Genomic DNA, 21,823 nt, shown 5'->3' on the forward strand with positions numbered 1-21,823 from the left:
GTGGCCAAACTGTGGTATTAGGCCAAAACTATTGTCTGGGTTAGATGCAGAAAAAAATTATTTTTAATTTGCAACCTGATGGAGATCAGTATAGATGGACTAATAGACCAAGTCCCACACACCGCTAGAAGCCCAAATATTTTTTCAGAGCTAGATGCAGAAAATTTTTTTATTCAATTTGCAACCTGATGGAGGTCAGTATAGATGGACTAATAGACCAAGTCCCACACACTGCTAGAAGCCCAAATATTTTTTCAGAGCTAGATGCAGAAAAAAAATATTTTTAATTTGCAACCTGATGGAGGTCAGTATAGATGGACTAATAGACCAAGTCCCACACACCGCTAGAAGCCCAAATATTTTTTCAGAGCTAGATGCAGAAAAAAATTATTTTTAATTTGCAACCTGATGTAGGTCAGTATAGATGGACTAATAGACCAAGTCCCACACACTGCTAGAAGCCCAAATATTTTTTCAGAGCTAGATGCAGAAAAAAATTATTTTTAATTTGCAACCTGATGGAGGTCAGTATAGATGGACTAATAGACCAAGTCCCACACACCGCTAGAAGCCCAAATATTTTTTCAGAGCTAGATGCAGAAAAAAATTATTTTTAATTTGCAACCTGATGTAGGTCAGTATAGATGGACTAATAGACCAAGTCCCACACACTGCTAGAAGCCCAAATATTTTTTCAGAGCTAGAGGCAGAAAAAAATTATTTTTAATTTGCAACCTGATGGAGGTCAGTATAGATGGACTAATAGACCAAGTCCCACACACCGCTAGAAGCCCAAATATTTTTTCAGAGCTAGATGCAGAAAAAAATTATTTTTAATTTGCAACCTGATGGAGGTCAGTATAGATGGACTAATAGACCAAGTCCCACACACTGCTAGAAGCCCAAATATTTTTTCAGAGCTAGATGCAGAAAAAATTATTTTTAATTTGCAACCTGATGGAGGTCAGTATAGATGGACTAATAGACCAAGTCCCACACACTGCTAGAAGCCCAAATATTTTTTCAGAGCTAGATGCAGAAAAAAATTATTTTTAATTTGCAACCTGATGGAGGTCAGTATAGATGGACTAATAGACCAAGTCCCACACACCGCTAGAAGCCCAAATATTTTTTCAGAGCTAGATGCAGAAAAAAATTATTTTTAATTTGCAACCTGATGGAGGTCAGTATAGATGGACTAATAGACCAAGTCCCACACACCGCTAGAAGCCCAAATATTTTTTCAGAGCTAGATGCAGAAAAAAATTATTTTTAATTTGCAACCTGATGTAGGTCAGTATAGATGGACTAATAGACCAAGTCCCACACACTGCTAGAAGCCCAAATATTTTTTCAGAGGTAGATGCAGAAAAAAATTATTTTTAATTTGCAACCTGATGGAGGTCAGTATAGATGGACTAATAGACCAAGTCCCACACACCGCTAGAAGCCCAAATATTTTTTCAGAGCTAGATGCAGAAAAAAATTATATTCAGTTTGCAACCTGATGGAGGTCAGTATAGATGGACTAATAGAATGATGCTATGCCCAAAAGATTTTACTTCACTAGGTGCAGTAAAAAAATTGGTATTCTATACACAGGTGTTATATCTTGCAACACAGATAGGCTACTCCACTGACTAACACACTCTGCAATAGGCCAAAAAGGATTAGCTTTGCTAGATTCAGCCAAATGCTGTGAATAAAACTTGCACAGCACTGGCACAGACCTGCCTGGCAAAAACTGATAGGAACTGATGTAACCTAGTCCTGAAAAGGACTCCAATTACAATTAGTCTTTACTCCCACAACCTATCTATTTAAGAGCACAGACCTCCCTGATAAAAGTCGTAGGAAATGCTGTAACCTAGTCCTTAAAAGGACTGCAATCACAACTATTCCCTACTCCCAAGCTATCTGTATATTTGTGCGAAAATTGGCTTGAAATTAACAAGGTATAGCACACACAGCAACAGCGGTGCCGTCTAACACGCAGCTGCAGCAGTGAGAAAATGGTGGCGACGGGGAAAATGGCTTGGTCTTATAGGGCAAGGACATGTGACATACACTGCCAATGACACATGCCCTTGCTTGTGTGAAAAAAAGCACTTCGCTCCGTGTGTGCGCTGCTGATAGGCTGACAGATTGCACCTCCCCACTGCAAATGCGGGAAAGAGAAAAAAAAATGGAGATCTTCATTGTTCCTGCAGAGATCCATCCCCTGCCCCTCCCCCCGCCCCGCTGTACACTCAAACTGCGTATTAACATTAATTTTCATCATTACTGAGAAAAAATCCAGTTATGATTTTGGTGCACGAACAGTTATCGAACATAACCTCAAACAGCCGAATTTTTCTCAAATTGTTCGTGTTCGCCGACCGGCTCGAACACCGCCCAAAACAGCTCGAATTTGAGATTGGCGAACAGTTCGAGTAGAACAACGCTCATCTCTAGTGATGACGTGCCAGGCCAACTAACCAAAATAAGATCTTTAGATGCTGTCAGGTTTGTTCTACAAATCCGGTCCAGAGATCACAGACCACAGTTGTGGGGGATAGACTAAGTAAGGTGGGAATTGATCTACTGAGATAATTGTCAAAACACTACTTAAACATAGACGGTAGGATTTGTACCTACGCAGGGAGATCCTAATGGATTTCAAGTCCATCGCTTTAACCACTCGGCCACAACTACTCAGACACTTTCAATGCTTTTTGAGCCACACACACTGTTTCTTATAGCACCACGATCAATATCAGTGATTATCCTTATAGAAGACAACCCAGAAAATGGAAGATTTAAAAGTCTGGTTTAAAGTCATCATCCCTCGGATCCTTGTCCAGTTCAAGCCTTTTCACACGTCATAAGGCAGATTTAGAGTAAGTTGGCTCCGAAAACCTCTTGAAAAACGCAAGCCAAAATGCTTGGACATGCTGCTTCTTTTTCTGCACATGAAATTCAGTCAGGAAAAATCCTGATCATGTGCACAAAATGTCATAGGAAATCATGGGAAGGTTTAAAATGCATTTTTGGCCCATTTCCGAGTTGCAAAAATGCATCAAAACGCATCAAAAATGCACAGTGTGAACATAACCTTACAGTACCAGCAATGTCGATGAGATTGCCTGTGTTTTTGCCCCGTTTTTGCCGCGATTTTGATGCATGCTATTGCTTGCGATTTTACCCAGATTTTGATGCATTTTATTGCCCGCTTTTTTGCAGTGATTTTGTTGCAGAGTTTTTGGTGTATTTTTTGCATGCGTTTTTGTACAATAATGATTGTTTTTTGGAGCTAAATAAAGATATTTGAAAAAAGAAACATGGGACATGGCTGTAAGGGTATGTGCACATGGTCAGGAGCCACTGCGGGTTTAATGCTGCGTGCTTATGCAACATCAAACCCGCAGCGCCAGATGTTACAGCATAGTGGATGGGATTTGTAGAAATCCCATGTCCACTATGCATTCATCTGTGCCTGCGGATCACTGCGGACATGGACATGCGGCACGTCTTTCCAGACCGCACTATGTCAATTTCTCTTGCAGAGTCGCTAGTTTCCGCAAGAAATATCTGATCAGTACAATGTATTGAACACAAGTGAATTCACCTGGGCACAATAGAACACAGTGCTTTGGACACAGCATGAAGTATGCTGCATCCAAAGCGCTGCTTGTCCGGATCATGTGCACATACCCTAACCCTTAGATGACCATCAGACCTTGCGTCTCCACTACAGAAATTGACATGCTGCGGGTGAGTTTACACAGCGTGAAAAAGAGCAAGCACAGTGGGCATGGGATTTCTTATAAATGAGATAAAAAGAAGAATTAAATTAAAAAAATGGCGTGGTCTCCTGCGTCATTTTAATAACCAGCTGAGGGAAAGCCAACCACTGGGGGCTGATATTACTAGCCGGGGAGGGGGCCATTAGCCAAAGATGTTCCCTGGATATTAATAACAGCCCACAGCTTTTTGCTTAGCCTATACTGACTAGACTACAGGGGGACCCCAGAAAAAAATTGACGTAGGGTCCCCCTATAAAATCTAACCAGCAAAAGGCTAAACAGACAGCTGTGAGCTGATATTAAAAGCCAGGGAAGGGGTTATGGATACTAGCCCCCTCTGAGGCTAATAATATCAGCTCTCAGCGGACCCAGATATGACGCATCCATAAGATGCGTCAAATCTGGGACTTAGCCTCGCTCTTCCCACAGCCGTGCAGCGGTGGCGAGTGGGGTAATAGGGTTGGGGTTCACGTCAGCCTTGTACTGGTGGCTGACATGAAGCCCAGGTTAGTAATGGTGGGGGTCTATAAGACACCCTCATTACTAACTGTGTAGTAAAGGGTTTTGATGCTTTTTCAATAAAGACACCGCCAGAATAAGGTCTTTTTAATGAAATGAAATAAAATTCCACATGGTTTTTTATTTATTACTCGTCCAGTCCCTGAATCCCTCGTCTCCTTTAAAAAAAGTAAAAATAAAAAACAACCATAACCCTCACCTGTCCGCCGAGTGTCCCATGGCGATCCAGAGTGTAATCACTCCTGTCAGTGTACATTGCTGTGCTGCAGGGCTCAGGTCACTGGAGTTCAAACAGCTGATGACCAGCTCCAATGTACTGACTTATGGTAGTGCTGTGAGGGAAAATTCTCACACAGCACTATGCAGTAAGTCAGGCCCCGGAGTTCTCAGCTGATCATCAGCTGTTTGAACTTCGGTGACCCCAATGTCGGCAGCTTTTAGCAATACACTGCGGGAGGCAGTGCCCTCCTGACAGTGTATCGCCAGCTGCCTGATAGGACGGCCACATCCGGAGATGCAATCCTGCTATCAGTGACATCGACGTGGGACCCTCGATGTATGGACTGTGGCGGACAGGTGAAGATGAGGGTGGTTTATTATTTTACCTTTATTACAGGTGATCATGGGCTTCGGGAATTAGCTGTAAGGTGAGTATATGGTGTTTTTTTATTTTTTATTTTTTACAGGGGACGAGAACATTGGGGTCAAGGTGCAGGTAAGTGGTAGGTGAGTATATGTGTTTATTATTTTTATTGAAATATTTATTTATTTTAACTTTTTTTTTCTATTTTCACTTTCACCGTGCAAGTGCGCTGATGAGAAAATACTTCTCTCATCAGCGGCGCTTGTGTACAGAGACAGGAGGCGCCGGTTGATTGGGCTAGTAGTCCCATCAGCCGGCGTCTGTGACCCACAGTAAGCTTTTTATCGCGGGTCAATGTCACAGCTGTGGGTATCATGCTCACAGCTGACAACATGATCCCCCACAGCGCTGTGACCCGAGGTAGCAATTTACTGCCGGTCACAGCCCCAGATTCCCACGCTGTCATCAGGGATGTTCATGTTCGAGGCTGACTTCTGCCGATTTTTGCGCAAAAAGCTTGGTAACCAGAACCCGAATCCAAATTGGCCATATTCATCCAGAATTTGAAAATAGCAAACATTCAACAAACATATTTGCTCATCTCTAGTCATCATCCCTCAGATCCTTGTCCAACTCAAGCCTTTTCACACGTCATAAGGCAAATTTAGAGTGAGTTGGCTCTGAAAATCTCTTGAAAAAGGCTCCAAAAATGCTCAAAAGAATGAAAATATTAATTTCTATGGAAACAAAACTAACAGTTCATATAATCAGGCTTTTGAGCATTTTTTTAACCACATCAAGTTTCCAAAAATGTAAAGCGGTTAAATGAAGTGAGCATTAGTGATGAGTGAGCACTAAAATGCTCGGGTACTCGTTGCTCGAATCGAGCAAATTGGAATGCTTGAGTCCTTGACCCGAGCAACGAGCCCAATGTAAGTCTATGGGAAACTCGAGCATTTTTCTGGCGGCCCCCTCAGAAGTCTGCATGGGGCCTAGAAATTGCAGAAATCGATGGAAACAGTGCTCAAATGATATGGGAATGTGGCGCCCTGCTGCGCATTGGTGCCACAGATCCCAGAGGGGTGCATGGACAGATTCCTCCACAAGAGGCCCTCAGAGCATTCACACACCTTCACCTTCCACCTCAGACCACCAGAGGGAGCCCTTTAGGGATTTAAATAGGGAAGGTGGAGCTAGGCAGTCAGACAGTCTGCTGCAGCCAGAGAGGTTGTCAGGTCAGTTCAGACTCAGAGAGCTCGAGTTAGTGAGCCTAAGGCGTGCCGACGCCAAAAGAGCGGTGAAGAGTAGCGTGGCCTACTGCCCATGTGAAGCCTAGCGAGGGTCCCGAGCGTGGCCGAAGGCAAGTGGAGTAAGCAAGCTACATAGGGGGCAGAGGAGCTTAGCCAGCTCACCCCAAGACCATTTACCAGACACCGGGTCCGCGTCCGCGTCTTCTGACCCGGCAGGGTCCCCTCTGTCCTGCATCCCTTCTCCTACGCTGCCCTGAGGCCCCGCTCCACCTGTGGGGAGCCACACTAACTAAGCTGCCTGAACACCGGCCTCAGAGGACTGTCGCAGCGCTGCTGATCCTCACCAGACACCACAGGTGGCGTCACAAACATTTCCTATCCCATATAACTTTCCCCCTGCTTTTTAAGAGTGACCCCAGGGTACGGGCCCGGGAGCCGACCACCGCGACATCCCCCAAAACTAACAGCAAGGCCCAGGCGCCGAGTCGTTTCCCCATCCCCTGGGTGCGTCATCTCTTCCTGGCGTCACGAACAGGATTCCGTGCCCGCTGCAACGACGGAGTGTTGTGCCCGTTGCCACCGGGTACTGTGCGCCTTTAATCAGAACTGTATATTTAACTGTGGCGAAGATCGCCGCCATTGTTGTGCCGCCGAGTGGGAAGAAGGGCGTAACCGTGGGAAACTGAGAGGCGTACCTGCTGAAGCGCGCAAAGCCCCGGACACGCCCCACACCTCGACGTCAAACCAGGAAGCGCCAGGTCCTGGAAGGAGCCCCGGTGAGCGCTCTGATGTAGGACGCAAGCAACGCAAGGTCCTGAAGGAAGACCGTCACCTGCGGAGCTGCGGCCTACCGGAAGAAAAGAAAAGAAGGTACGCCACGGTTCGCTAGGGGGGCGCCAGAATGTCCGAAGAACAGCACAGCGCCGGAGTACCGGTTAACCGCCCTGATGTTCAACCTGCGCTCGGCACCGAGCAGGCCGAAGCAGCCGTTCCACCAGGAGGGCTTGTAACCCCTGTCGTACCCATGGCCCTACCGTACATCCCTGGAGCGAAGTGGCTCCCCCAGTACTGCGGCAAACCAGATACCCTGTCTGGATTCAAAAGGAAAATATGCGGTATACTGGACATGTACTCTATGACAGGCAAGCAAAGAGCCGCTGTTGTATTGGGACAATTGACTGGTGCTGCGGAGCGAGAAGTAGAAACCTGGTCAGCCGCAGACCAAGAGTCAGTGTCCGCAATCTTTAAAAAGTTACAGACTGTCTTTGAGAATCGAACTGAGACAGACCTCCGGATGAGGTTCTACAACTGCTCTCAGCAACCGGAGGACAGTGTTTGGGACTATGCCTGGCGTTTACAGGGGGCCCTGCGAGCTCTGAAACAGGTTAATCCAACCAGCATCGATAATGAAAATAAAATGCTGAAGGAACAGTTTATCCGGGGACTGAGGTCTCAAGAGGAGAGCAGGACTGTGCGTTGGTGGTCCCTGGATCATCCAGATGCCACCTTTGACACCCTTAAGGACATGGCTATGAAAGGACTGCAGCCCCTGGAAACAACTGCTATCCAATGTTACCAGGGTGGGGCCACCCCAGTGCCTGCAGCTTCCACCTTTTCCCCGGTGGCTGCTGAAGCCAAGGTTCCAGCAACGTCTCCTAGTGAGCTGGACAGCCTGCGCTCTGAAGTGCGTCAGTTGAGCAAAACCCTGACCACTGTACTGAGTGCCCTGCAGCAGCGGATGGAGCCCGAGGCCGAAGGGAGGATCCTGCTAGCTGACAGCCCTGAGGATGTCCCCTGGATGAGAAGGAGGAGGAAGACAATTCCACCCCCTGGGAGGACCAGCGACCAATGTCGACCGCCAAGGGACCCTGTCTGCCACCGCTGCCACAAGACAGGTCACGCCGTCCAGAACTGTCCTTTAAACGAGCAAACCCTGGGGCCGAGGGCCGACACCCAGGAGTAGACCCCTCAGGCCCATCAAACTGGTACCGCAGGTTCGGGGGAGGAAGACCTTTCCTGTCCATTGTGCTGGACAGCATCGTGACACCCGCTCTGCTGGACACAGGATCTCAGGTAACCATCATGCCTGATGTCCTCTACAAAAGGTTCTGGTCCATAGACGAACTTCACCAACCTGATCCAAATCTTTCCGTGTATGCCTCAAACGGCCTCCCCCTTAACCTAGTCGGGGTTAAGGATGTGGCAGTAAAGGTGGGAAGAGTGGAACTGAAGGACCAGGGACTAATTGTAGTAGAGACTAATCCTGATGATACAGACTTGTATATGGTACTTGGCAAAATATTGTTAGTAACTGTTTGGGAGAAGTGTTGTTCTTGCTCCAACATATACTGTAGCTGACACTGCGAGACCAAGGCAGAGAAGGGTACTCCAGAAAGAGATCCAAGCCCTTATGTACCAGCAACAGGTAAAGCTAACAGGCGGTGAAATTGGTAATGTACGGGTGACAGACCCGGTACCCATTGTGATTCCCCCGATGAGTGAGATGCTGATTTGGTGTAGAGCAGCAATAGGTCTCAAAGGACGAAGCTACCAGGCGGCAGTAGAGCCCCTTAGCTCAGAGCATAGACCTACACTCTTAACTGCCAGAGGGGTAGTGGACGTACGCAATGGGAGGGTGCCCGTAAGCCTCCTAAACTATGGGGAGGACGAGGTTAGATTACCACGCTGCGCCACTGTTGCCAAACTGTACACAGTAAATAACTCCATACACACAGCGGAGTCTTTAGCCTCACCAGACGAAGTGGAGGATAATGACCCTGCAACCCAGGTGGAGGATTGGGGTCAACAGCTCCATGTTGGGACAGACACCACTCCTGCCCATCAGAAGAAGAGTGTACACCGGGTGGTTCAGGAATACGCACAGATATTCAGTAAGCACCCACTTGACTTTGGGAGGATTAAGGGGGTTCAGCTTCATATCCCCACAGGTGACCATCCACCCATCAAAGAACGTTACAGGCCCATACCATCAGCACACTACCAGAAGGTGAAGGAGATGTTGCACGACATGAAGAAGGCAGGGGTAGTAAGGGATAGTTGTAGTCCCTGGGCAGCTCCCCTAGTTCTAGTCAGGAAAAAGGACGGAAGCATGAGAATGTGTGTAGATTACAGACAAGTAAATCGCATTACACATAAAGATGCATACCCTTTACCACGTATAGAGGAATCCCTGGCTGCCTTAAAGTCTGCAAATTACTTCTCCACCCTTGACCTCACTAATGGGTATTGGCAAGTAGCTGTTGCTGAGGAGGATCGGGAGAAGATGGCCTTCACCACCCCGATGGGACTCTGCGAGTTCAATAGTATGCCGTTTGGACTCTGCAACGCCCATGGAACGTTCCAGAGATTGATGGAGTGCTGCCTGGGACACCGCAACTTTGAGACTGTACTATTATACCTGGACGACGTGATAGTGTACTCCAAAACGTATGAGGACCACTTGAAGCACCTGGCGGAGGTATTTGAGTCGCTGTCCCGGTATGGGATGAAGCTGAAACCCTCAAAGTGCCACCTGCTCAAGCAAAAGGTACAGTACCTGGGGCACATCGTTAGTCCAGAGGGAGCAGCACCAGACCCGGAGAATGTCAGTGCCATCCAGAAATGGCCAGAGCCGAAGAGCCTCAAGGAGGTACGTCAGTTCCTGGGACTAGTCGGGTATTACCGGAGGTTTGTGAAGGACTATACCAAGAATGCGGCACCTTTGCAAGATCTCCTGGTAGGACAGTCCGGGAGAGACAGAAACCCCCCGTTCCAGTGGGGTAAGGAGCAAGCTGAATCCTTTGAGGTGATGAAGGGGATCCTGACCGGCGAAGAGATCCTAGCCTGCCCTGACTACAGCCAACCGTTCCTGCTGTACACTGATGCCAGCAACGAAGGATTAGGAGCTGTACTGAGTCAGAAGCAGATGCCAACGCCGATGCCCTGTCCAGGATGCCTCACCAGTCGGATACTGAAGAAGAAGTGGATGACCTGGAGGAGATTGAACTACCTGCCTTTCATCGGAATGGAATGCTCCACGAGCAACTAGCCTCCAGGAGGCATCGCAGTAAGACGTTAAACCCCCTGCCTCACTACAGCTGGAAGGAGACCCTGGACAGCGACCCGGTTGTCAGCCGTATCAAAGAGCTGATAACCCAGGAAGGTTCCTCCCTGGAGAAGGATGCATCTCTACAAGCCAAGCAGCTGTGGAATGAGAAGAGCCGGCTGTTCATCTATAGAGAGAAACTGTGCGGGAGGTACGTCAACCCCAGAACCCATGAGATGGTATGGCAGATAGTGGTGCCCAAGACAGACATCCAGATGGTGTTGGAAGCCTACCATGATCAGAGGGGGCACTTTGGCTGGAAGAAGCTAGAAACCCTGCTGAAGTGTCAGTTTTATTGGGTAGGAATGCGCAGTTCCATTGAGAGGTGGTGCCGGAATTGTGGACCTGTAGCCTCAGAAGAAAAGACTACAGCAGCCAGAAGGCTCCCCTGCAACCCGTCAAGATAACTCAACCTTTGGAGATCGTGGCCCTGGATCATGTCAAGCTGTCACCCAGCAGGTCAGGATATTCCTATGCCCTGACTATGGTGAATCACTACTCCCGGTTCCTCGTGGTCGCCCCCGTCAAGGACCTGACGGCAGAAACTGCGGCGAAGACGTTTCAGGCATACTTCTGCAGGCCCCATGGATACCCGGAGCAGGTGCTGACAGATCAAGGCCCAGCCTTTGAAGCCGAACTGTTCAAGGAGTACTGCCATCTGTACAGGTGTAAAAAGATCCGGACTACACCGTACCACCCCCAAATCAACGGTCTCTGTGAAAAGATGAATAACATCGTCATCGACCTGCTGAAGGCCTTACCACTAGAGGAGAGAAATCAGTGGCCAGACCGAATACCTGACCTGGTAGATCTGTACAACCACATACCTGTGAGTTCCACCAATTGTACTCCAGCATATCTCATGCGAGCCAGACACGGGAAGTTGCCCATGGACCTGGAGCTTGGTGTAGTAGAACCAGAAGCAGATATGTCCACTGAGGACTGGGACACGACCAGACAGGAGCAGTACAGAAGAGTACAGGCCTGTGTCGAAGACAGTCTCACTCGGGTAAGGGACAAGCAGGAAGCCCACTACAATAGAAGTGCGCCCGCAGAACCCTTCACACCAGGAGAAGTGGTGTTAAAGAGGAAAAGGAGAAACCACAAACTTGATGACCAGTGGGAGAGAGAACCCTACACTGTGTTAAATTCAAGATTTGATAATAGGAAGACCTGCCTGATTAGTAGAGACGGAGGAAGAACGACTGCAACGGTATCTAGAGACCACCTGAAGTTGTGTCCAGACCTGCTATAGCCCCTAGAGGAAGTGCCTCTCACCGTACCGGAGGAGCCTAAAGAAGCAGTACTCCATACTGACTTAGGAGATTTCCTGGCAGATTGGCCTCAACTAGAAGGAGCAGTAATAATACCTGTGATCCACTTCTTTCAACAGCCAGAAGACCCTCCATAGCAAGTAGAGCCTGTAAGTACTTCAGAAGAGCCTGCTCAAGAAGAATCCCCAGAAGAAGGATCCCCGGTTGGAGCAGAACAAGAAGGCCCAGCCAATGGTACACTTGCCAGTCCCATAGAGCGGTTAAGGCAGTTTTACAATCTACCCACACGTAGAACTGACAGGGTAGCAGACGGTGCAGACACAGATACCATCCACACTCCCGTACTACGCAGATCGACACGTAGCACACGAGGTCAGACCCCTGTCAGATACAGAGAATAGAGAAGGAAACTCTGACAGTGTAGATAGTTGCCCCAGGGGTGTTATAGTGTGCATTTTCATGTACGAATTCCTTAACTTGTGTTTTGCCTTATAATGGACAATCTAAGTGAGATGGACACTTCCCTTTTTGCCTTTAGTTACCTGTAAGGTTACATAAAGAACTTTGTGGCTGAGGACTATGTGCAGCCCAAAAACTGTTGCTGTAAATCATTGCACTCCCTGGAGTGCCTCTTTAGGTGACCTCAGAACAAAAACATGTCTGATGTGGCACAAGCGGAGGTCCAACTCAGGATCACCATGCCCTGCAGCCACCCCAGGGCCTACGTGGAGGGTTTGCTTTGGACAGGTCCCTCAAGCTACCAAGTACTTAGACCTGTGAGATGGACACCCTGTTAGGGGACCTCACGGAAGAGACTTGAATTCTGAGGTTGCTTATTGTATTGTACATATCTATTTATTATTTATAATGTTTTATATGCAACGTTCAAGCAAAGTGCCTCCCATAAAGGGAAGAGTTATTGTTATTGTTGTTATAAAAATTACTTCAGTCCGGGAGTACTGAGCTTTGCTAGGGGGGAATGTGGCGCCCTGCTGCGCATTGGTGCCACAGATCCCAGAGGGGTGCCCTCAGAGCATTAACACACCTCCACCTTCCACCTCAGACCACCAGAGGGAGCCCGTTAGGGATATAAATAGGGGAGGTGGAGCTAGGCAGTCAGTCAGTCTGCTGCAGCCAGAGAGGTTGTCAGGTCAGTTCAGACTCAGAGAGCTCGAGTTAGTGAGCCTAAGGCGTGCCAACGCCAAAAGAGCGGTGAAGAGTAGCATGGCCTACTGCCCGTGTGAAGCCTAGCGAGGGCCCCGAGCGTGGCCGAAGGCAAGTGGAGTAAGCAAGCTACATAGGGGGCAGAGGAGCTTAGCCAGCTCACCCCAAGACGAATTACTGGACACCGGGTCCGCGTCTGCAGGGATTCCTACGCCCAGCAGAAACAACCGGAACCCCTGGCGAACTATATGTCCCAGGAACACCAAAAGCTGACTGTTATACCAGGGTCAGGAGTCATGGAGGCCCAAGAGACCAGGGAGTGTGATCTCCAACAGAAGGCCCTACCACCAGGTCAGCAGGTGCAAGACAGAGACCAAGTCTTAGGCCTAGCTCTAGGCAGGTCATAAACTTATCAAGGAATGGCAAGGAACAGGAGGCCGCACACCCACTCACTAGGGAGAGTCCTGATATGCACCCTTCACCCTACAGTGCCCTGGATCGTGCCTGAAACACCACCAGTAAAGGTACTGAAGTGAACTCCGGTGTGCGTGCCTATTCTTCTATCCTTCCTCTGACCCGGCCGGGTCCCCTCTGTCCTGCATCCCTTCTCCTACGCTGCCCTGAGGCCCCGCTCCACCTGTGGGGAGCCGCACCAACTAAGCTGCCTGAACACCGGCCTCAGAGGACTGTCGCAGTGCTGGTGATCCTCACCAGACACCACAGGTGGCGTCACAAACATTTCCTATCCCATATAACTTTCCCCCTGCTTTTTAAGAGTGACCCCAGGGTACGGGCCCGGGAGCCGACCACCGCGACATCCTCCAAAACTAACAGCAAGGCCCGGGCGCCGAGTCGTTTCCCCATCCCCTGGGCGCGTCATCTCCAGCATGAGGAAGACCCGTGAAAGCATCTCTGACTCCCAGGTCACTGCTGTCAACAATGTTGTCAGAGTATTACGCCACTTTTATGAACTCACAATAAAACATACAAAAGCGAAACCAAAATACATTTTCCTGAGAAAAATGCTAAGGAACATCCTTTCCAGTTTAATGACTTGTATATAAGGCAAAATAAATAACCAAAAACAAAAATGCTCCTCCACACCTTGGACTATGTTCACATGTAGGGTTTTGGTACTTTTGCAATTGCTTTCAATGGTGAAATAAACATTTACCGATAAATGTTATTTTAACACTTTACAGCCTTATCTTCCCATGTGGTGCGCGAGACATGATCAGACATATTCTGTTTCATTTATGAAGGAGGGACTCTGAAAGTCACAAAGTCTATTTTTATAGCGCCAACAGGTGGCCCTTACTATTCTTAAAGGGCCAGCAGTCGGCCCTCACTATTGTTAGAGAGCCATCAGCCGGCTATGCTTTGTTGTTCCCATTATTAAAGAGAGGGTCTCCTATACTGTTATTGCGTATGCAGTGACTGCAAGGGCTGCCTTAATATGGGAAATACTCCAATACCAATTTGAAGACTCATAGAGGTGGACCTCAGTAACGACATGTTCGCATTAAAAAGGAGTAGTTATGCTATACAGTTATTGCGTATGCAGTGACTACAATGGCTGCCTAAATTTGGAAAATACCCCAATACCAATTTGAAGACACATATAGGTGGGCCTCAGTAACGACATGTTCCCATTAGAAAGGAGCGGTTCTGCTATACAGTTATTGCGTATGTAGTGACTAAAATGGCTGACTAAATTTGGGCAATACCCCAATACCAGTTTGAAGAAACATAGAGGTAGGCCTCAGTAATGACATGTTCCCATTAGAAAAGAGCGTTTCTGCTATACAGTTATTAGGTATGCAGTGACTACAAAGGCTGCCTAAATTTGGGAAATACCCGAATACCAATTTAAAGACACACAGAGGAGAGCCTCTGTAACAACATGTTCTCATTAGAAAGATGAGGGTCTCCCATACTGTTCTTGCGTATGCAGTGACTGCAACGGCTGCCAAAAATTTGGACGCATTCCAATGCCCCTTGGAAGAGACGTAGAGGAGGGCCATATTAAAACAAATTTCCCATTATTAGGAAGTGGGTCTCCCATCCTTTTTTTCCCTATGCAGTGAATGCAAGAGCTGCCAAAAATTTGGAGCCACTCCAATACCCCTTGCAAGAGACGTAGAGGAGGGCCTCATGAAAAAAAAGTTCCCTTTATTAGGAAATGGGTCTCCCATACTGATTTTTCCTATGCAGTGAATGCAAGGGCTGCAAAAAATTTGGAGGCACTCCAATACCCCTTGTAAGAGATGTAGAGGAAGGCCTCATGAAAAAAAAGTTCCCATTATTAGGAAGTGGGTCTCCCATACTGTTTTTTCCTATGCAGTGGATACAAGGGCTGACAAAAATTTGGAGGCACTCCAATGCTCCTTGCATTAACGTAGAGGAGGGCCTGAAAAAAGACATTGTATTTGAGTTTATGTTATGCTGCTATCATTCAGTGGTGATGAGAAGTCTGGCCCAATCCAGTCCTTGTTCATTTCTATAAGAGTCAGTCTGTCAGCATTTTCAGTTGACAGGCGGATGCGCCTATCGGATATAATACCACCAGCGGCACTAAAAACCCGCTGTGACAAAACGCTTGCGGCAGGGCAGGCCAGGACCTCCAAGGTGTAGAGGGCCAGTTCATGCCACGTGTCCAGCTTGGATATCCAATAATTATAAGGCACAGAGGAATCACAGAGGATGTTGGTGCAGTCGGCAAGGTACTCCTTCAACATCTTCGTAAAATTATCCCTCCTTGCGAGACTACCCTGCACATCAGGGCCTGTGAGATGGGAGGGTCTGAGAAAACTGTCCCAGAACTTTGACAGTTTTCCCCTGCCTCTGCTGGGTCGTATTCGTGTCTCTATTACCTGTACTCCTTGGTTGCCCAAGGACCTGCAACCACTGCTGCCAGCGCTTTCAGATGGGAATTTTTTTAATAAATCCGCAAGAAGGGCCTTTTGGTACTGCCCCATTTTAGTAGACCTGTCAGCAGCGGGAATAAGAGACAGAAAGTTCTCCTTGTAGCGTGGGTCTAGAAATGTCACCAACCAGTAATGACTGTCACTCAAAATTTGGACAACACGAGGGTCACATGAAAGGCGGCGTAACATAAACTCAGCGATGTGTACCAGACTGCAAAGTGGCAAGACTTCCTCGCCAAGAGGACGACTGACCATGCTCTCCTCCTCATCCTCCTCCTCCTTCCTCTCCTCAGGCCATCCACGCTAAACAGACGGTATGACAGTTGTGCGGGTAGTATCATCTATAGCGCAGGAAAGTAGCTCCTGTTCTTCCTCCTCCTCCTACTCTTCCTCATTGTCATCCAATCGACATTGGGATGAGATGAGGCTGGGCTGTGTGGATTCACCCTGTGTAGTTCCTTGCTCAATCTCATTGTGCTCCGCCTGCAATGCCTCCTCTTTAATTGTGAGCTGCGATCATTTCATAAGACAGAGAAGCGGGATGGTGACGCTAATTATGGCATCATCGCCGCTCACCATCTGGGTGGAGTCCTCAAAATTTTGGAGGACGGCACAGATGTCTGACAACCATGCCCACTCTTGAGGTCTTATGTGCGGAGGCTGGCCTGAACACCGACGGACGTTTTGAACCTGATACTCAACAAATGCCCTGTGCTGCTCACAAATAGTTCCCAACATATCCCCACACGTTGGAACTCAACGTTGCATATCACACACCAGTTGGTGAGCTGGAAAGTGCAAACACTGCTGAATCATGGCAAGGGTGGCGGAAGCTGGAGCTGACTTTCTAAAATGGGCACACATGTGGTGTACTTTGACAAGTAGGTCTGGCAGATCTGGGTAGGTTTTGAGAAACCGCTGAAACATGCGGTTAAGCACTTGGGCCAAGCATGGTACATGTGTGAGCCCGCCTCGCTTCAGAGTTGTCACCAGGTTCCATTGTCACACCTGACCATGCCTGGCTGTAGGTTCAGTGGTGACAGCCACAGATCTGCCTGCTCTTTCAGAGCTGTCCACAACTCTTTAGCGGTGTGTGGTTTGTCACCTAAGCATATTAGCTTCCTGTTGCCTCTTGGCCGAGGCAGCGATGCAGTGTTTCCAGCTTCTGAGTGTTGTGGGCATTTTGGAGATGGAGGCTGAAAGGAGAAGGAGAAAAAAGTGGAGGCACAGGAGCTGTAGAATGTAGAGCAACCTTGATTGACCCAGGGCCCGCAATCTTTGGCGTCGGAAGGACGTGTTCTGTCTCAAGGTCTGACTGGGTCCCGGCTTCCACTATATTAACTCAGTGTGCAATCAGTGAGATGTACCATCCCTGCCCACAAGCACTTGTCCACGTGTGCATGGTTAGGTGGACCTTCCCAGGAACTGCATTGTTGAGGGCATGGCTAATGTTCTGGGCCACGTGCTTGTGTAATGCGGGAACGTTGCTGATGGTGCTAGTTAAGAGTGTGCAACGACAGGTGCTGGGCAGGAGGCATCTTCGAATGTGCCATGGACAGGGGATTGGTGTGCATGCACAACAGCAGAACAAGCAGTAGTGTCACCCGCAGATACTGTTTCTGGACCCTGGCGTTTGGCCCACTTAGTCGGGTGCTTTGTTGTCATGTGCCTAATCATGCTGGTGGTGGTCAGACTGCTAATTTTGCTACCCCTGCTGATGCTGGCCTGGCAGATGGTGCAAATGGCCTTTTTGGGGTTATCTGCAGAGTCTTTAAAAAAGAACCAGACTCGGGAAGACCTAACAGTTGTATTGGCAACTTCTGTTGTGTTGGTGTTCTGGGGAACGGTTGCCCGCATTGTGTCTGTGGCCACCGCACTACTTGTTCCTCATTGTTGTGGTGCTACACCTCCCTCCCCCTGTGTACTGCTGTCCTTGCTCCGGATGTCAATGTCACCTTGCCAGGTTGGGTCAGTGACTTCATCGTCTTTCCACTTCCGCACCCTGTTCCTCCTCCTGACTTTCTGGCAATTGCGTCTCATCATCATCATCCAAGTCTTGCAACAGTTTCCCACCATTGCCTTCATGTGACCATGGCTGGTCAAATATTTGGGCATCACTTCATGCGATCTCCTCTTGTTACGCTTGAAGTTGGCAGGGTGAGAGGCCCGAATCTATAAATGGAAACGTGAACAGTTCATCGGAGTGTCCAAGTGTGGGATCAGTTGTCTCCTGGCACTCTGTATGGTGGGGGGAAGAAGGATCAGGGTGAGGAATATGCGCTCCAGACTCACGGCTACTGAGACTTGACCATGTGGAAGACTGGATGGTGGTGGTAGTGGCAAGGTGACTGGAAGCATTATTTGCTATCCAACCAACAACCTTTTGACACTGCTCTGGGTTCAATACTGGTGTGTTGTTGTCCCCTAGTAATTGGGGAAAAGAAGGTCGAGCGACAAGATGTGGGTGTTTATGGTGGCACAATTTCAGCTCGGCGTCTTCCTCTGCATACACCATCAACATCATGTCCACTTCCCCATCCCTTGCCACGTGCCTTGCCCATTTTAAAAGGAGGACAATATTTTTCACGGTCGTTACAAATGGCTGGATTTGTACTGCAGTTATATGTGATACGTCTGACGGACACCCACGATTTTAAATAGTGAGCTTGAGGTTTCCTATTTTTGACAGTGATGAAATGAGAATAGCTTCTATGACACACTGCTACAAACTCTAAATGGAGGACAGAAATGGCTGGATTTGTAACACAGTTATACTGTATGTGATACGTCTGACGGACACCCACGATTTTAAATGCGGCCCTGTAGTTTCCTATTTTTCACAGCAACCACATATGAATAGCTTCACTGACACACTGCTACAAACCTCTAAATGGAGAACAATAATTTCCACATTCACTACAAATTTCTGGATTTTTATCGCTGTAATATGGGATCACGTTTGATGATGGAAAAGATCTGGCTGTATTCCACAATGCTAACAAGCAAATGAAACAGTAAAATTGTGTACTCTGGATTGCTTTTAAAGCAAATAATCATGATTAAGAATTAGCCCTGGATCCTGATATCTGGGGCTATGTCTACAAATATCTGTAACAGCAGGATCAGACAGAACGTGCAATGGACCCTCTTGTGCTGTATACACTACCACAAACCCTGCCTGCCTGCCTAAAAACTGCTATCACCGCTGAATATATGAAGCTGGATTAGTCCTAAGAAGACTGTTAGTTCAAATGGATATAGATATGTTGTGGAACACCTATACTAACTAATAAACAAGCAAATCTCTCCCTCACTCAGCAGCAGATATCCCTACTCTGCCAGTTTCCGGGGTAGACTGGGACTTATATAGGCTCGATGACGCTATGCGGCCAGTCATTCACTGTAAAGCCACAAACAACATAGCTACGGCATTACAGTGCATGGCAAGCAATCCCTGCATGTTCATTGGCTCTCTAAAGAGCGCCAAACATGCAGAGCGGGGACCCGAGCTCATGACAGAACAACGCGGAAATACTCACCAAGCGCCGAACATGTTCGGGCGAGTACCCAGTATTGGCGAGCACGCTCGCTCATCACTAGTGAACATATCATTCTTCAGACTTACAATACAAGTCAATGGGAAGTAAGAAAAACCCCTGGAAGGTTACTGAGTGACTTCTGGACACTTTGTGAGCAACAAAAAAAGTCACAAAAACACACTCAACAGATGGCCAAAACAATGCCACCAAAAATGTTAATAAATTGCTGTAGAAAATGCTGGAAAAAAACGAGAAAAGGTGATTCCGAAAAGAAAATACCGGCGTTTCCAGAAGCCATTTTGGATATAAATTCTCATCAGATTTACTCATCTGGAAAAAAAAATATGAGAATATTGCTTGGTGTGACATAGAAGGTATGAGTCTTGCTTCATGAAGTCAATTTTAACTTTGAATTAGCCTATTTGATAGATAGACTTGGCCATAGGATTAAAAGTGATCATTAAAGAGTTTTTTGACTATAGGAAAGAGAATTTTGACTTTTTTTTTCATGTTAAATCTTGGACGTAGGCTGGAGCTGTGTGAACAGCAAAGATGACACCTTTGTGCTGAAAGAATTTCACAGTTCCTGCTGAAATTTGAACTCAGAACACTGGATTCAAAGTACAGCGTGCTAACCATTACACCATGGAACCAGACAGATAGCTAATCTGATTGTTTTTTCTTGTGGTGAAACCGGAGAAAAGAGCATGTTAAATCATTCATGATTGTGAAAACAGGCTCTAAAGCTGCGGTGAAAATCTACAATTAATACACAATGGTAAATTAATATCTCCTCCACTATCAATCCAAAATGGTGCCTAGAGTTCCACGATATCACAATTAGACAGTTTTAAAATGTTGATGAAATTTGCCTGCCAATTAGAGTGCTGGACCTATTACCAGAAAAAAGGGAGAGAAAAAATAATTGTAAAACTTAAACTGTTAGAAAGCTGCTCATCCAGAAGTCGCTAAAGATTTTTCATTGTGTGGTAAAGGGCTCCATCCGAGAGTCAATTCAAGTAGAGCTGGTGCAAATCGAAGCGCATGTCCCAGTATATCAGCCGCAGCAGTGGTCTGTGGCCGCTTGACAAGCACCTCTTACCTGACGGCACTTGCGAGCTTATTTTGATTAGCGGCATGATGCACATGTGATGAAGTGCTAGGCCAGCTAACCAAAATAAAATCTTTAGATGCTGTCAGATTGGTTCTACAAATCCGATCCAGAGATCATAGACCACAGTTGTGGGGGATAGACTAAGGAAGGTGGGAATTGATCTACTGAGATAATTGTCAAAACACAACTTAAACAGTAGGATTTAAACCTATGAAGTGAGATCCTAATGGATTTCAAGTCCATCACCTTAACCCCTCAGTCACAACTACTCAGTTATTTTCAAGGCTTATTGAGCCAAACACACTGTTTCTTATAGCACTATGATCAATATCAGTGATTATCCTTATAGAAGGCATCCCAGAAAATGGAAGATTTAAAAGTCTGATTTAAAGTCATCATCCCTCGGATTCTTGTCCAGTACAAGCATTTTCACATGTCATAATGCAAATATAGAGGGTGTCGGCTCTGAAAATCTCTTGAAAAAGGCTCCAAAAATGCTCAAAAGAATGAAAATATTAATTTCTATGGAAACAAAACTAACGGTTCATAAAATCACGCTTTTGAGCATTTTTTAACTGCATCCAGTTTCCAAAATGTAAAGTGGTTAAATAAAGAGAGCAAATTATTCTTCAGGTGTTTTTTTTTGCTATGAAGACCTCCATTGTTACTATACAAGTCAATGGGAACCTTAGAAAGACCTGGAAGGTTCCTGAGTGACTTGTGGAGCATTTTGTGGGCAACAAAAAATCCACAAAAACACACTCAACAGATGGCCAAAACAATGCCACCAAAAATGTTAATAAATTGCTGTAGAAAATGCTGGAAAAACACGAGAAAACATGATTCTGAATAGAAAATGCCAGCGCTTCCAGAAGCCATTTTGGCTTGAAATTCTCATCAGATTTACCCACCTGGAAAAAGGCAACATGAGAATATTGGCACAAGTCATAAAGTATGATTGCTTGGTCTGACATAGAAGGTATGAGTCTTGATCCTGAAATCAATTTTAACTTTGACTAAACCTTTTTGACCGATAGCATTGGCTCGCATATTCAAAGTGATGATTCCATGGATCCTTGGACCATTCTAGTGTTTTTTGGCATTTGGCAAGTGGATTTTGACTTTATTTTTTCATGTTAAACCTTGGACGTAGGCTGGAGTGGTGTGAAAGGACAAAATTACACCTCTGTGCTGAAAGAAATTTACAGGCTCCACTGAGATTTGAACTCAGATCACTGGATTCAAAGTCCAGAGTGCTAACCATTACACCATAGAACCAGACAGATATCTCACTTGGCTGGTATTTGTTGTGGTGAAACCAGAGAACAGAGCATGTTAATCAAATCATTCATGCTTGTGAAAACAGGCTCTATAGCTGCGGTGCAAATCTACAATTAATACACAATGGTAAATTATTATCTTCTCCACTTTCAATCCACAACTGTGCCTAGAGTTCCACGATATCACAATTACACCGTTTTAAAACGTTGATGAAAATTGGCTACTAATTACAGTGCTGGACTTATAAGCAGGAAAAAGGGAGAGAAAAATAATTGTAAAACC

The 21,823-nt window shown here is 46.7% G+C and overlaps 1 non-coding gene across 1 annotated transcript; it reads right to left on the reverse strand.

Annotated features, from left to right (window-relative positions):
• Positions 1-21,466: 21,466 nt before the first annotated feature.
• TRNAQ-UUG (transfer RNA glutamine (anticodon UUG)) lies at positions 21,467-21,538 on the reverse strand. Its single transcript has one exon. It is a non-coding gene; the product is annotated as a tRNA-Gln (tRNA).
• Positions 21,539-21,823: the final 285 nt, after the last annotated feature.

The sequence above is a fragment of the Phyllobates terribilis genome, unplaced genomic scaffold (genome assembly GCF_046119375.1).
Source record: "Phyllobates terribilis strain yellow unplaced genomic scaffold, ASM4611937v1 Scaffold_13__5_contigs__length_258822181, whole genome shotgun sequence".
Taxonomy (NCBI): Eukaryota; Metazoa; Chordata; class Amphibia; order Anura; family Dendrobatidae; genus Phyllobates; species Phyllobates terribilis.